The sequence below is a fragment of the Canis lupus genome, chromosome 11, assembly GCF_011100685.1.
Source record: "Canis lupus familiaris isolate Mischka breed German Shepherd chromosome 11, alternate assembly UU_Cfam_GSD_1.0, whole genome shotgun sequence".
In the NCBI taxonomy this organism is placed as follows: domain Eukaryota; kingdom Metazoa; phylum Chordata; class Mammalia; order Carnivora; family Canidae; genus Canis; species Canis lupus.
Genome location: NC_049232.1, coordinates 32,211,611 through 32,226,148, shown reverse-complemented (window position 1 = coordinate 32,226,148; position 14,538 = coordinate 32,211,611). Strand labels below are relative to the sequence as shown.

The 14,538-nt window shown below is 33.9% G+C and overlaps 1 non-coding gene across 1 annotated transcript; it reads left to right on the top strand.

Moving 5' to 3' along the window:
- The first annotated feature begins 13,510 nt into the window (after nt 1–13,510).
- On the top strand, nt 13,511–13,617 carry LOC119874111. The gene has a single exon (XR_005367321.1). It is a non-coding gene; the product is annotated as a U6 spliceosomal RNA (small nuclear RNA).
- The last annotated feature ends 921 nt before the right edge of the window (nt 13,618–14,538 follow it).

Below are 14,538 nucleotides of genomic sequence, written 5' to 3'. Positions count from 1 at the left end.
ATTAGTTTGTTCCTTTCATGCTTTTTTCAATAGAAGCAAGACAAGTCCCAGGAATGACACATTATAAATTATAAAAAATTACCAATAGAGTAAAGAGTACAGATGTCACATGGGCTGTAAATTATTCTGACAGCCCAAGGCAACCAGAAGCAAACAATTTGTACAGAATATTTCAGGAAAGCATCATTCTCCAAACTCAGAGCTAAAGTTTCCATAGAAAGTTATTCATTTAAGTGGGCTTAGGTCATAGAAATTGTTCATATGAGAACTGCAGTTGGCCACACAAACTCAAGGTGTAAATTAGATAAGGTTCCACTGAATCAGTATCTATCTAATAATATAGAGAATAGTGGACTAGTTCTTATCTTATCACTAGATTTGACTGAGAAAATTTAGCCCAGTGGGAACTGGAGTCTCCATAAGACTTGATTTGGAGGATAAAGATTCTAATTCCAATTCGATAAGTAAGTAGATATTTAATCTTGAACAAATAAAATAAATTCCCTAAGATTATTTTCCTTATCTATGAATGAGAAAACAGATAGTGGAAAATGTATTATTAAATGGCTTTGTAAAAATAATCAGATGAAGCCATATATCCCAAACAGTCAGAACCTACTAAGTGCTAAACTATATTCGCTAAATCAGAGTTGTAAATATTGCATTGCATTATTTGTACAGGTGACTTTTTTTTCTATTTAATTTCACACAATTACTATGCTTTCATGTTGATTGTGTTGATGATTGTTTTAATGGCCTGTCCCCAGAAAGAACAGGGACATTGAGAGTTTCCTGGAACCCTTTATCTTTTGCCCTTGCCTTTCTTTTGTCAGTTTTTCATCTCTAATTTCTGCCTTCCACAGTAAAACTTGCTAGACAGGCCTCTTTCTGGATCAGCACTAGTGTTCTAACTGAAGGAGCTGTCATTTTCTTTGTCTACTACTTGCTAAACTTCAGTGATTTAAGAAAATACTTCCTGGCTTAACTCCCCTGAGTTCAGCAGGTATGTTTCCACTGCCCTTGTTATTTCTGTTTCTAATTGCTGATAGGAAAAAATAAAATAAAATCTAAGCAATAGAAACTGCAGAAGGTGCTACTTTAGTAAGGAGGCCTCCCATAGTCTGCAAAAAAATTGAATGTCTTTTGTTCTTTTCAATATATGAGATAGATTTAAAGAATTAGTTCAAACAGTGGAGATGAATATGGTGAGATGAGTATTGTTTGCGAGACTTTCCCCATTATTCAAAAAGCCTTTTCTTTTCTAGTAGTCTGCCTGGGTTCAAATCCTGATTCTAACACACTATGACCTTGGACATAGTATATGAGTTCTCAGCCCCTTGGTTTCTCCTTCTGTAAAATGGGGGGGGGGATATCACATATCACATGCACCATAGAATAGTAGTTAGGATTAGATGAGTTAATGGTTGTAATTATTTTTTAAAAAAACACTGAACATGATAAAACTGTTGTACATTAGCCATTATTATTGTTATTTGATCTTCTATAATATATCATGTTACTTAAAAGGAATTCAATCATCCCTTAGGAGTTATACTTACCAGTTAACTATCATATCCATTACACATACTCTATTTTAATGCATAATGAATGTAATATCTATGTACACATATGCAACCAAATTTACATCTCAATAAGTAATCATTAAAATTCTTCTAAATATTTTGGTTAGCTATATCAGTTTTTTCAATGTAATTAGCAATTGGACAAAAGAGATACAAGAAAACAAGTTAAGGAGTATCGGACAACACATTCTTTGAACAGACATTCTTAATACGATCTTTCTTTTTTAACAGCCATAGGAACAATGTTTTTTCTTCACTATATTCTTAGTCACCACATGTTACTGAAATTTTCCTGCACATGGTCTGTACCATATCCTTGTAAAGGTTAGAAAGGAGGGAGCTGGGCCAAAACTAAAGCAAGAAATCTATTTTTAAAAATTATGTATAAAACCCTACACCTGCTTGTGTTCATTTATTTAGAACATAGTAACCCCATATCCTTGGCCAATTACTGTCACAATTTCCCTTTGAGATTTCTGTTATTTTGATATTCTGAGATATATTGCAAACACTATGAGCTATTTAATTCTATAAATATAATTTTATGACTGTAATTTAGTGCCAAAATATAGGGTTAAGTGTAATGACACATATCATTTCTGTGCCTGCTTCCTAACAATATGAAAGAAACTGTAAAGAGCTTCAACTCAAAAGTCAGAGGAATCTGTTTGAATTCCATCACTAGCACTTACTTATCTGCGAGCCTAGAGGAAAATGACTTAGCCTCTCTGAGCTCCCATTTCTTTTTTTTGTAAGACAAAGATTACAATACTTTCTACCTTAGACAGTTGTTATTATAGGGGGAAAAAAAGGCTACACCATTAAGCTATGCTCTGCAAGGAAAATAATTGACCAAAGGCCCCTCTAAATGCTCAAAGTGCTTGTATAAGGCCGTGCTTCCTGAAGGTGGCTCCAGACAATGTTGAAGAACTGGGATAAGGACTACAATCCTACAGAGATAGATGGTAGCTGCACTTGTGGTGAGCATAATGTACAGCTTGTTGATTCACTGCAATGTAAACCTGAAACTAAGGTAACAGTGTGTGTCAACTATACTCGAATAAAAAAATTAAATACAAAATGAAAAAAGAATTGAGAACATTCGAGCCAAAGTAAATTCAATCCTGAGAGAAACATGACTCCTTCACTGGAGACTTTGGCAAGAAGACTCCAATGGGTTTGATGAAACCCTTCATAGACCTGGGCTGTCAGTGGAAAGTCCTTGACACCCAAGCTTCCTCTTTTCCTCTCTCCTTCATATTGTCTGACCTGCAATGAAATCAGGAGAAATATCCTATGTGTTCTTCACCCTAACTCTTTATCCATCTCATACATTTCCCAGACTAAAACTCTTATTTTTAATCATATCCTGACATCTGTAAATCCAACTTACCAGATAATATAACATAGCATATGGCATACAGGAACTACTTAATGAAATGTTAATAATTTATATTAATGGACACCACATGAAAGAAAAAAATTCTACACACGTTGTGTGAAGTGAATATACAGAATTTTATTTTCCCCAGTACAAAATGTGTATATCCTTGCACATAGAATCTGAAAATAGATTTCTTTTTTACATTTTACCTTGTAGCAAAATCATCAGTATATTTTATTTTATATCTATATAGATTTCCCCCAGTATCTTTTGTGGCCACATAGATGCATACTTTAATAACTCTGACAATATTTTTACCTAAAATAGTGAGTTAAAAATTTAGAATTTAGCCTTATTCTGTCTAGGCTATTTTAAAAGGTATGGAGATCACATGTAAGAGACATATGAGCAAGAAGGAAAGGAAATAATCATTTAAAAGAATTGGAGTTAAAAATAAGTGGCAAGGGAAAAACTGGATTAATTACACTGTTTTTCCTTATGGTCAAATTTTCCCATGGAACAATGATGTGTTTGCATGTTGGGGAGAAGGGATAGCATCAGAATGTGCTAAGGAGGATGAGTAGAAAAAAGTAGAAAATAATGAAAAAGAACAAGAGCATAAGAACTCATAAGAAATGGAAGAGATTTAATTTCTCCAAAAGATGAAGAAGCAACATCTTGTTTCACATCATTTCTCTTCTCTTTCCTATACCTACACAATGGAAAACTGACGTATTGCCATTCTTGTCCTGTAATTCTTGGATAGTCACCTTTGATCTGGAGTTTAAAAGGCATGTTTAAAAAATGCATGCTTATGTGCTATTATTTTAATTCTACAAACTTATTGGAAATTTGTTAAGGGCTAAAAATTGTCCAGAAAATTCATAACTAAAAGCAATATATTTCCTGCTTTTCAAGGCTCTGCTCTGAAGTGCAAGCATTACAAAGAGCATGATACACTGTGCAAAATGCTTTATCAGAGGACTGTACAAGGTGGTCTGGATGATCAGAGGGAATGATTTGTTCTGCCTTTAAGAGTGGAAATACTCTAGAAGGGCTCAGTCAGTTAAGCATCTACCTTTGGCTCAGGTCATGATCTCAGGGTCAGAGCCCGCAACTAGCTCCCTGCTCAGTGGGGAGTCTGCTTGCCCTTTCCCTCTGCCCCTCCCCCAGCTTCTGCACACCTGTGTGCATACACACACTCTCTAAATAAATAAAATCTTAAAAAAAAAAGAGTGGAAACACTCTATAAAAAGCTGAAATTGCAGATACTTGAAGAATAGACCTTCTCCAGTGAGATGGGGTCAAGAAGCATCTTCTGAGGCAGAGGGAAATAGCACATCAATAAATTCATCACAACATGGGGAACCATGAAATACCCCCAAGGAGACAAATAATTCCTTGTGATTGGCACTAGGTGGACATAGAAGAGAGCACAGGAAGAGATGAGGCAAAATTGGTGGAAAGACGTCAAACTCTGAGCAGCTACGTGCTATGCTTTTATTATAAGAAAGATACTGTTATTATCAAACTACTAAGGAGACTTCTGGAAGCCTCTTTGTTTATTTAAAACTTCATCTCTCATTCTCATTTCCCAATTGTTTGCCCGATAAACTTTCTTCCTAATCACCATTTTGGACTATGTAGGAAGAGATTTCAGGTATGTGACTTAGCAAAATAAAAATATTAAAGCCCATTTAGCTTTTCACTCATTCTGCATGTCAGCATTCTACAATTAATTTGGTTTATATAGCATGTTTTTCCTTCATTCCAATGGTGGCTAAATTTATTCTTTGAAAAGCACAAAGACATGCCTCATGTTCAAAGTTAAAAATTTTACCTGAGGAATCTGAGATCTATGAATAAGAAACAGCAAAAAAAGTATTTTTTCCAGTTGGTCTGTATTAACACCTCCCCCCCCCCCCCAATCACAAAGTTGACTGCCCTCTTCTCACAGTGCAATATTATCAAACTATTCCTTAGCAGAGCCTCTAAATTGATGCTGACTTTAGGGAACTGAACAAAAGTAAAGTTTTAGCTCTATATTCTGTCCATCTGGATAGCAGAGAGAATGCAGTCTTCTATCCCCTTACGTGACCTCTCAGACTAGCACTTTTGGATCAATGATAATTGCAAAGTTAGGGTCAATTGTATTTGCAAAACTTAGAACTTCATTTCATGTTAATAGGGTATGGGTTTAGTCAGTCATTTAATAAGTAAAATAAATACAAATTTATTTTTAATCATTAAAACAACTTTCACAGGGCACCTGGGTGGCTCAGTGGGAGTATCTGCCTTTGACTCAGGTCCGTGGGGAGCCTGCTTCTCCCTCTGCCTATGTCTCTGCCTCTCTTTTTGTGTCTTTCATGAATAAATAATTAAAATATTAAAAAAAAACAACTTTCACAAATTTAAACAAGTTTCTTTTCAAGACAGATTGTTTTGTGTAACAATTCTTTTTCATTACTAGAGCCACAACTTTCTTTTATTCAGTACCATAGCCAGACCCCTATTACTGGGGAAAAAAATTACACTCTTTTGGGACTTTAAACTGGGTAGTTGTAGCTTGAAATGTTAAGCATACAAGAAGTCATCAATCTAGAAAGGGAGCATAGAGCTCATCTGCAGCTCCCCATGTGGAATTGTTTTTTAATGATTCAGGAAACTTAATCCCTTTAAAGTAAATCATTTGGAACTTTGATGCTTCAAAAGCCTAGATTATCAATTTTCCATTAGTAATTTGATAACTTTTAAAGGCATAAAACATAACATTGGGGAGGAAAAAATGTTTGAGAAATCTTATCTTTTCAAATTATGTTGAAGTTTTTTTCAGATAGTACTTTTTGTAAAAATGTAGAATGATTAAATTCTAAATGGATTCTAGTGAATTTTTTTTTTCAAATGTGTTATTTTGGGGGAAGGGAGGCTGATACAGGTAATGATTCAAACTATTATAACTATTTGTGACATAAAGATAATATATTTAAAATATGTGAATATTTTATCAATCTATTCCTTATGCACTAGAATAAATCTATTTAATATTATGTGGTTACATTATAAATAGCTCAGTCATTTGAAAAATATAGTAATTATCAATGGTATTACCCTTCTTCTAATGCATTGGACTCTAGGATACATCCTGCAATGCATTTTCTCATTGTTATCTATGTATATACTTGTATTGTAAGACTAAGATGAAAACAGTAAAATTTCCATATAAAAATTTCAATACCTTAAATTATCAAAATCTATAACTACCAACAAGACATATTTATATAAATATACTTTTATAGAGGAGATTCTATTAAATTTTATTTAATGGAAAACCCTATGTACACACATGTTTATCCTCATCCTTGATACGTTATATGCTCTTTGATTAATTTTCCACTCATATTATCAGTTTAGAGTTGAAGTTTGTAGAACCTTTGACCAAGACATGAAACTTTAAGGAGATATCATATTTAGACAGTGTTATATGTTTGTTTTTGTTTGTTCATCATTAGTATTTTGTTCGTCTCCTTGACATCTCTGTTTTGGTCCACATCAATTTCTACAAATAAATTAGCCATGATTTTGAAAGAGATTGCATTGAATCTGTACATTAAATTGGGGGATATTGTCGCCTTAACAATATTAATTTTTTCAATCCATGAACATGGGATATCATTCCATTTGTTTTCATTTAAATGTCTTTAAATAATGTTTAATAGTTTTCAGTGTACAAGTCTTGAAAATTTTTGCTAGATGTATTTCTGAATAGATTTTAAAATGATATATATATATTTTAAATTCATTTATTTATTCATGAGAGAGGGAGAGAGAGAGGGAGAGAGAGAGGGAGCGAGAGAGGGAGAGAGAGAGAGAGAGAGAGAGGCAGAGACACAGCAGAGGGAGAAGCAGCTCCAGGCAAGGAGCCTGACGTGGGACTCGATCCCGGGTCTCCAGGATCACACCCTGGACTGAAGGCAGCGCTAAACCACTGAGCCACCCGGGATTCCCTTAAAATGATATTTTAAATGGAATTGTTTTCAGATTGCATGTAAATACAACTGTTATTTTGTATATTGATCTTGTATCTTGCAAACATGCTTTACTCTTAAGGGAAGTTTTCTGGTTATAGAATTCTGGTTGATAATCTTAATTTTTCAGCACTTTGGCTATGTTATTCTACTGCCTTTTGACCACCATCATTTTGATGAGAAGTCAACTGTTCATTGTGTTGAGATTTCCTGTTCATGATGTTTTCTCTTGCTGCTTTCAAGATTGTCAATTTGTCTTTGATGTTTGGCAGTTTGTCTATGATCATATGCTATGACCAAATCTCTGAGTTTAGTATACCTGATTTTCAGATGTGTAAATTAATGTTTTTCTTCAAATTTGATAAATTTGATCATTATTTCTTCAAGTATTCCTTTGCATCTTTTTTCACTCTGATTTCTAATAGGTACACTTGATATCTCACATATCTCTGAGTCTGTGTTCATTTCTCTTAATTTTCCCTTTGTTTCTTCAGACAGCATACTTATAATTTATCTACCTTCAAGTATGTTAATTTTTTTCTGTACCAATTAAAATTTGCCTCTAAATTTCTCCCTGAATTTTTCATTTCAATTAGTATAGTTTTCAATTCCAGAATTTCTATTTAGTTCTTTTTTTAAAAAAATAACTTCTTTATATTTACTGATATGCTTTATTTTGTGAGACTTCCCTGTAGATCTTTAGAAAGACTTCCCTTTCTTGAACATATTTATAATAACTGATGTAAATCTTTGTCTTTTTTTTTAAGATTTATTTATTTATTCATTCAGAGAGAGCGAGAGAGAGGCAGAGACACAGGCAGAGGGAGAAGTAGGCTCCATGCATGGAGCCTGATGTGGGACTCGATCTCGGGTCTCCAGGATCACACCCCTGGCTGCAGGCGGTGCTAAACCGCTGCGCCACTGGGGCTGCCCAAATCTTTGTCTTCTAAGTCCAATATAGGTTACCTCAGGGACAATTTCTATTGTCTGTTTATTTTTATTTGTTTGTTCCTTCCAAACATACAGGGCAATATTTTCTTTTTTTCTTTGCATATTTTACATTTTTAAAATTATATACACAATCAATTTGAAATAAAGAAAAGTGACAAATCTGGAAATCAAATATCTACTCTCTAGTGTTTGTTGTTGTTGCTCTTTATTGAAGCTTGTCATGATTCTTTTTCTCTGTTTAGTGACTTTCCATATCTAATTCCCTAAAATTTATTTTCTTGGTTGTGTGTGGCTAGTATAGCTTCTGATTGATTATCTTAGTGGTCAGATAATGTATGGTTAGGAATTTTTTAAAAGATTTTATTTACTTATTCATGGGAGACACATAGAGAGAGGCAGAGACATAGGCAGAGGGAGAAGCAGGCTCTGTGTAGGGAACCTGATGCAGGACTCAATCCCAGGACCCTGGGATCAGAACCTGAGCCAAAGGCAGATGCTTAACCACTAACAACCCAGAACCCAGGAATTTTCTTAAATTCAATGAATCAAAATGAAATGCTCTGTGTGTTTGGGGACATCTTTAATGTTCCTTCAATTTACAGCCCTGCCCTAGCCTTCACTTTCTCATTACACAGTGTCTCAAGGTCAGAGTTGAGAGATTAAGGTCTTTTCAGATTGTTCCTAGGCATTCACAAAGCTCTGTACATGTGCATGGCCTTTTGGATTTTCAGGAATACTTCTTTGAAAATTGAAGAATTTCAAAGCCCCCTACTGACATCCTTTTGCTCTGTATTTTCTTTTCATGCTTTTCACCAGCCACTCATTTGCCCCACTGGGTAAATTGCTACCTGAGGCAGTTGTGATGTTAAACAATTGCCACTGATTTTTTTTGACAAACACCCTGAAAATAGATCTTTTAGTACTGAAAGAGTTTAGATTAAGGTAAAATATATACAAGCCCTGTGATTCAGGTTTGTCCAGACAGCCTTTAGACATGTGAAATAGTGACAGTTCTTGAGGATGGGGCTTTTTGGTGAGCTATAAATTGATTCTATCCTCCTTCAGTGTGTGCTGGTCATCTGTCTTTCAGAGCTAGGAAGGTTATAGGGCTGCTGATTTTTAAATCTATTGCAGGACAGGGAAGAGACTTACAAAAATAGGAAAAGGTAAAATGTCACAAAGTATACTCTTCCTACTGAGATTCAGCTGTCTCATTGAATAAACACTCCTCTATTGTTGCAACCATTGATTAATTTCCAGAATTTGAAAAGATAGTTTTTGACAATTTTGCCTATGTTCTTGTTACCTTATGTGAGGATCAGATTATCAAAGGTTTTTCTCTCTACCATTCTGGAAGTGCTTCCCTCCTTCACTATGACTTTTATAAACAGAATAAATGAAAACCTTAGATATTTTTATAATTCTCCATTTCATATTAGTCAAATGAATGTCTAAGGAAAAGAAAAACAACTAATTGATTTTTTATTTTTGTGCTAAAGTATATTGTTATTTTCTGAGGATAAATTACTATTCAAAAATAAAACTGTTGAATCCCAAATAATTCTAAACTTTGTATAAAAACTTCACTTTTTATTTTGTATTTTCAGGTTTTTTTAAAGATTTTATTTATTTGTTCATGAGAGACACACAGAGAGACAAAGAGACATAGGCAGAAGAGGGGAGCCTGATGTGGGATTTGATCCCAGCACCCCAGGATCAAGCCCTGAGCCAAAGGCAGATGCTCAACCACTGAGCAACCCAGGTGTCCCCAAAACTTAACTTTTTAAAGACACTAGATACTTTGATCCTATTTCTATCTCTAAATCCCATGATCAATACCTATCAATACCTATGCTATCAATATCTAGTGTTCCATCATGATTAGGCTATATGCTATTTAAATCTATCTATCTCTCTGTGTTTAAGGAATAGTAGATAGCCTGAAAATAATGGTGTACTAGGTATCAAAGATTTTATATGTGTATGTGTATTCTTACTGTTGGGTCTATTAAATTGGAAACTATGTGTGCGTATGCTAAGTGTGTATGTCTATATTTAGCTATCTTGTAATCCCTGCTAGATATTTTCATAGTGCCTTGTAATTAACAGATGTTCAACATTATTTCTGAATAAAATATAATCACCAGTCATTTTCGAATATCTACTGGATCTGCTACATAAATATTTTCTCATATGTGAATAAATAATGTTCACCTACATATTTGCCTTTGTTATTTAATGTTAGAATAGTGTACTCCCAACAAATCTAACAATCCCCTCCCATAATGTGGCAATTGTATCTCTGATTCTGACTAAAGATTTTACAATTATATAAATCTCTATAAATGTATTTAATGGCATTATTTGCACAATAATTGTCTTTAACCCTAAGTTTGTATACATAAGGTAGGCACATATTCATTTTTAGGAAAATTTATCTGGATCTTGGATCCTAAATTGTCTTGTACTTATCATCTGTACATTTATCTCTCCCCCATTTTGTTATTCATTCATTATTCATATGCTTTACCTTTATATACCTCTTGCTTTTAACTCTATTTTCTGATTTTTTTAAAAATTTTTAAAAGATTTTTTTTTATTTATTCATGAGAGACACAGAGAGAAGGCAGAGACATAGGCAGAGGGAGAATCAGGCTCCCTGCAGGGAGACCAATGTGAGACTCAATCCTGGGACTCTGGGATCACACCCTGAGCAGAAGGCAGACGCTCAACCACTGAGCCACCCAGGTGTCCCATATTTTCTGATTTTTTATTTTGTTTCATGATTCTATGGTATAAATCTACTCAACTATGCCAAGGTTCTTCCTATATATTGATAATTATCTTTTACATACTTAGCACTGTGATTTTCCACAACCTTTTTAATACGGGCACTGGGTTTTACTCAGATTCCTGGCTTAACCATACTTAATCTTTTCTTTCTCAACTGACCCTCAACCTTCCATATCAGTTAAGAAAAATAAACCATACATCTGACACTATTCCTAATGAGAGGGGAGATTTATATTTTCTCCCTTGAATCTGGGAAGTCTAATACCTGCTTTGACCAGTTTAGTAGAGTATACCTGGAACTTCTGAGAACAAGTCATAAAACACTATGCAGTATGCCTGATTCTCTTGGGACATTTGCATTTAGGATTCTCCCTTTCAGAATGTAGCTGCTGCAATGTGAGACACCCAAGTCACGTGGAGAGGCCACGTGTTGGTTGGCATACTGGTTGACAGACCCAAATGAAACCAGCATTCATATCTTCACAACCCTAACAGACAATATTGTCCAGATAATTTCAACTCTCAATGTTCACATCATTCCCAGCTAATCAAGTCCTCTTGGCAAGGCCCTAAATATAGACAACAGCAGAGAAACCATCCCATTTGGCCCGGCCTGATTCCTGAACCACAGACTTTGAGTATAATAAATTGGTTGTTTTATGTCACTAAGTTAAGGTTGTTTGTTTTACATTAATAGGACTAAAGGATCTGGCCTAGTTCCAAGTCCTCCCTATGACCACACACACACTGCTCAGTGAAGTCCTGGTAAGTGGAGTCTGACAATTGGCATATCAGTCTCCCATGGAGTTTTGAGAATATTGTTTCTTAGAAATTCCCTGGGTGACATGTATTTTCTTTTTCTCTCTCTCTAATGTCTGTTTCTCTTGGAAGTAGCATCATGGTTCAAGGATGTAAGTCAACATACATCACTGGACACTTAGCTTTCTCATTGTAACACTATATGTCCTGGGAAAGGTAGAAAGTCTAAGCAAAAACTGTACTTGAGATATCTCCAAAGTCTCAATATATCACAGTTTTCACTAAAACTGCAGCACCAAACATTTTGAAAACTTATTGTTGATCATTGAAATGGATGGCCCAAGAAGTGGTAATAAATGTTCAGAAAGACCATTGGTTTTAAATTAAATCTGTCACTAATATCTATTTGTAGTGGCAACGTGCATATAAAGTAGCAAAGTGCCTCCCTGCAATGAGGTCTGTTACTGCCTTTTAATGTAGCCACACGTATGCTTTATGTTGCTATATTCATCTAACTGCAGTTTGGTTCACTTCATCAATGGAAATCTACTACCGTAAATGATAAAATACCCATTCTAAATCTGTAGACTTTGGTTCTAAACCATTAGCACAAGGTATTATATAATCCTGTGCTATCTAAATAGAAATGTCACCTAGTTGGCCATTGAGCTTAGTGGTATAAATAACTAAGAATAAGATAAACTTGGTATAAGGTAAGACTTCCTATTATGCTAACAGTGAGAAGATGCCTATGAAATAAGAGTAGTCATTTCTGTACATTGACAATTTATACATCTGTGGTATATTGTAGATATTAAGTAGCAATTTAGTGAGTTTAGCCAAAATTAACTGAAAATTTTATATGTCTTTGTCTTTACCTAAGAAAAAAATATAAATTTTATTGACTTTCTTTCTCTTTGGAAAACCTACTATAAACCTTTCTCCAAAATAATCAATAAATAATTCTAAGTGTTAATTTCTAAAGGTATACTTTATACACTGAGCCATATTCTGTTCCTTGAAGTTATTTGTAGTTGAAGAAACAAATTAGCCAGAGTGCACATTAATTTAACATTTGTTCTTCAAGAAAATAATGATTAAAAAAAAAAAAGAAAAATAGCAAGATCTATGGAGCATCTATTCTATATAAGGCATCCCAATGTGTAAATGGAGAAAAAAAATTAAAAGTAAATTAAAGGCCACATTAGAAAATAAAACACCTATAAATAAAATATTACAAATATAAGGAGAAAATATATTAATTCATGTTTTCAAAATAAAGATGAAGGACCTAGTTCTTACATCCATCTTTTTTACCTAAAAATTTCACTGAAAATTTTATAAAATAAATTGATCTAATTATATGATGTCTCTAAAATTACAGGAAATTAAAAAGCAAAGTGTGAAATTAATTTAGGGGGAAGCAAGATTGTAAAAGTCAAATGCCTAACTTTAGGAAATTTTTAAAACAAAGCGTACTGAGGTAACCGAAAATGTCTACTTCATAATTTGTATATATCTATAAGACAATACTATGCAATAGGTTAATTTAATACATCTAAAGAAACTCCTCACTTTTAATTTTCAGTCTTGGTCCAGATTCAAGCATGACAAAACCTCCTAAAAACCAGATTGTTGGGAAAAGAGTTTATTTTTTAAAATTGTCTTATAAAAATATACATTTAAAATTTAATGTAATTTAGATCTTTCCAAGCATATGTTATACCTAGCACTAGGCAAATTGCAATGAAGATAATACCTTAGTTTTTGTTTGGTTGAAAAAGCAAGAATGATGTGGATATGGCAACCTTTGTAAATAAATTGCTTATAAAAATAATTGAATTTATTTAAAATGCTTAAAATCAATGATAAAAGAATGCTTTTCTTAATAGTTAAAACTATCTGGGGCTAATATTAAAATAGTCTACATATTTGGATATATTGATCCATTGCCAGGCACTTGGAATACTTGGATGAATAGAAAAGCCATCAGTTCTGTCAAAAAAACTAATATGGTGCTCGCTTCGGCAGCACATATACTAAAATTGGAACGATGCAGAAAAGATTAGCATGGCCCCTGCGCAAGGATGACACGCAAATTCGTGAAGCGTTCCATATTTTTATAATAATGTGTCATCTGGAAAAAAAAACTAATATGTATTAGAGTACAGAGATACAGAAATAGGTAAATTACAGAACAATGCCAGAAACTTAACGATCAAAGAATGTATTAGGTACAGAGATCACAAGATGAAGGAGCTATCAATTCTATTTGGAGAGAGGTCAGACATGTCTCTCTGGAGAAATTCTGAGTATTTTTGAGAAATAATTGCTTCACTTTGAGGACGTGGAATGAATAGTTATTACAATTAGAAAGAATAACAGTGAGGAACGTATAGTAGAGCAGAAATTTGATTTTAATGTATTGTACTACTGTGTCAGTAAGTGAAGTGTGAGTTATTTGAAACACACACATCCTTGGACTGTTTTCTGCCACTCTGTATCTTCTAAACTGGAAACGGCAGCATCCATATCCTTGAGAAAGCTCCCACACCATGCTGCTGTGATAATCAAATAGCTTTATAGCTTTTTAAAATTTGTTCTTAACATCGCATTCCTACTTCTAATTCTCTATAATACTATATAATATCAACCATTTTCCTTAATTAGGATGTCCAGAGGAAAATATAATTTCTATTGGCTCACTTTTTAAAAGTTAAAGTAGATAATTATGTTGGGACATTTGGTACCTAATGGGACTGTCATAGGTCAGTGAATATGTATAGTAACACCACTTCCACCTTTCCTCTCCTGTCAATCCAGCATACTTTCTCTTCTAAATTGATCTGTATTCAGGTGAAACTGACTAGATCTTGATCACTTTGGGAAATTTTAACAATTCTCAGTTACCTATTAGACAAGGGGGCATTAGGATTAGTTTTTAATGTAGATTTTTACTTTATAGCTTCAATTAACCATTCGACATTCAACTGTTACTATCTCTTTACATGTTCTTAACAAGAGTCAAGCTAAGTGACTCATT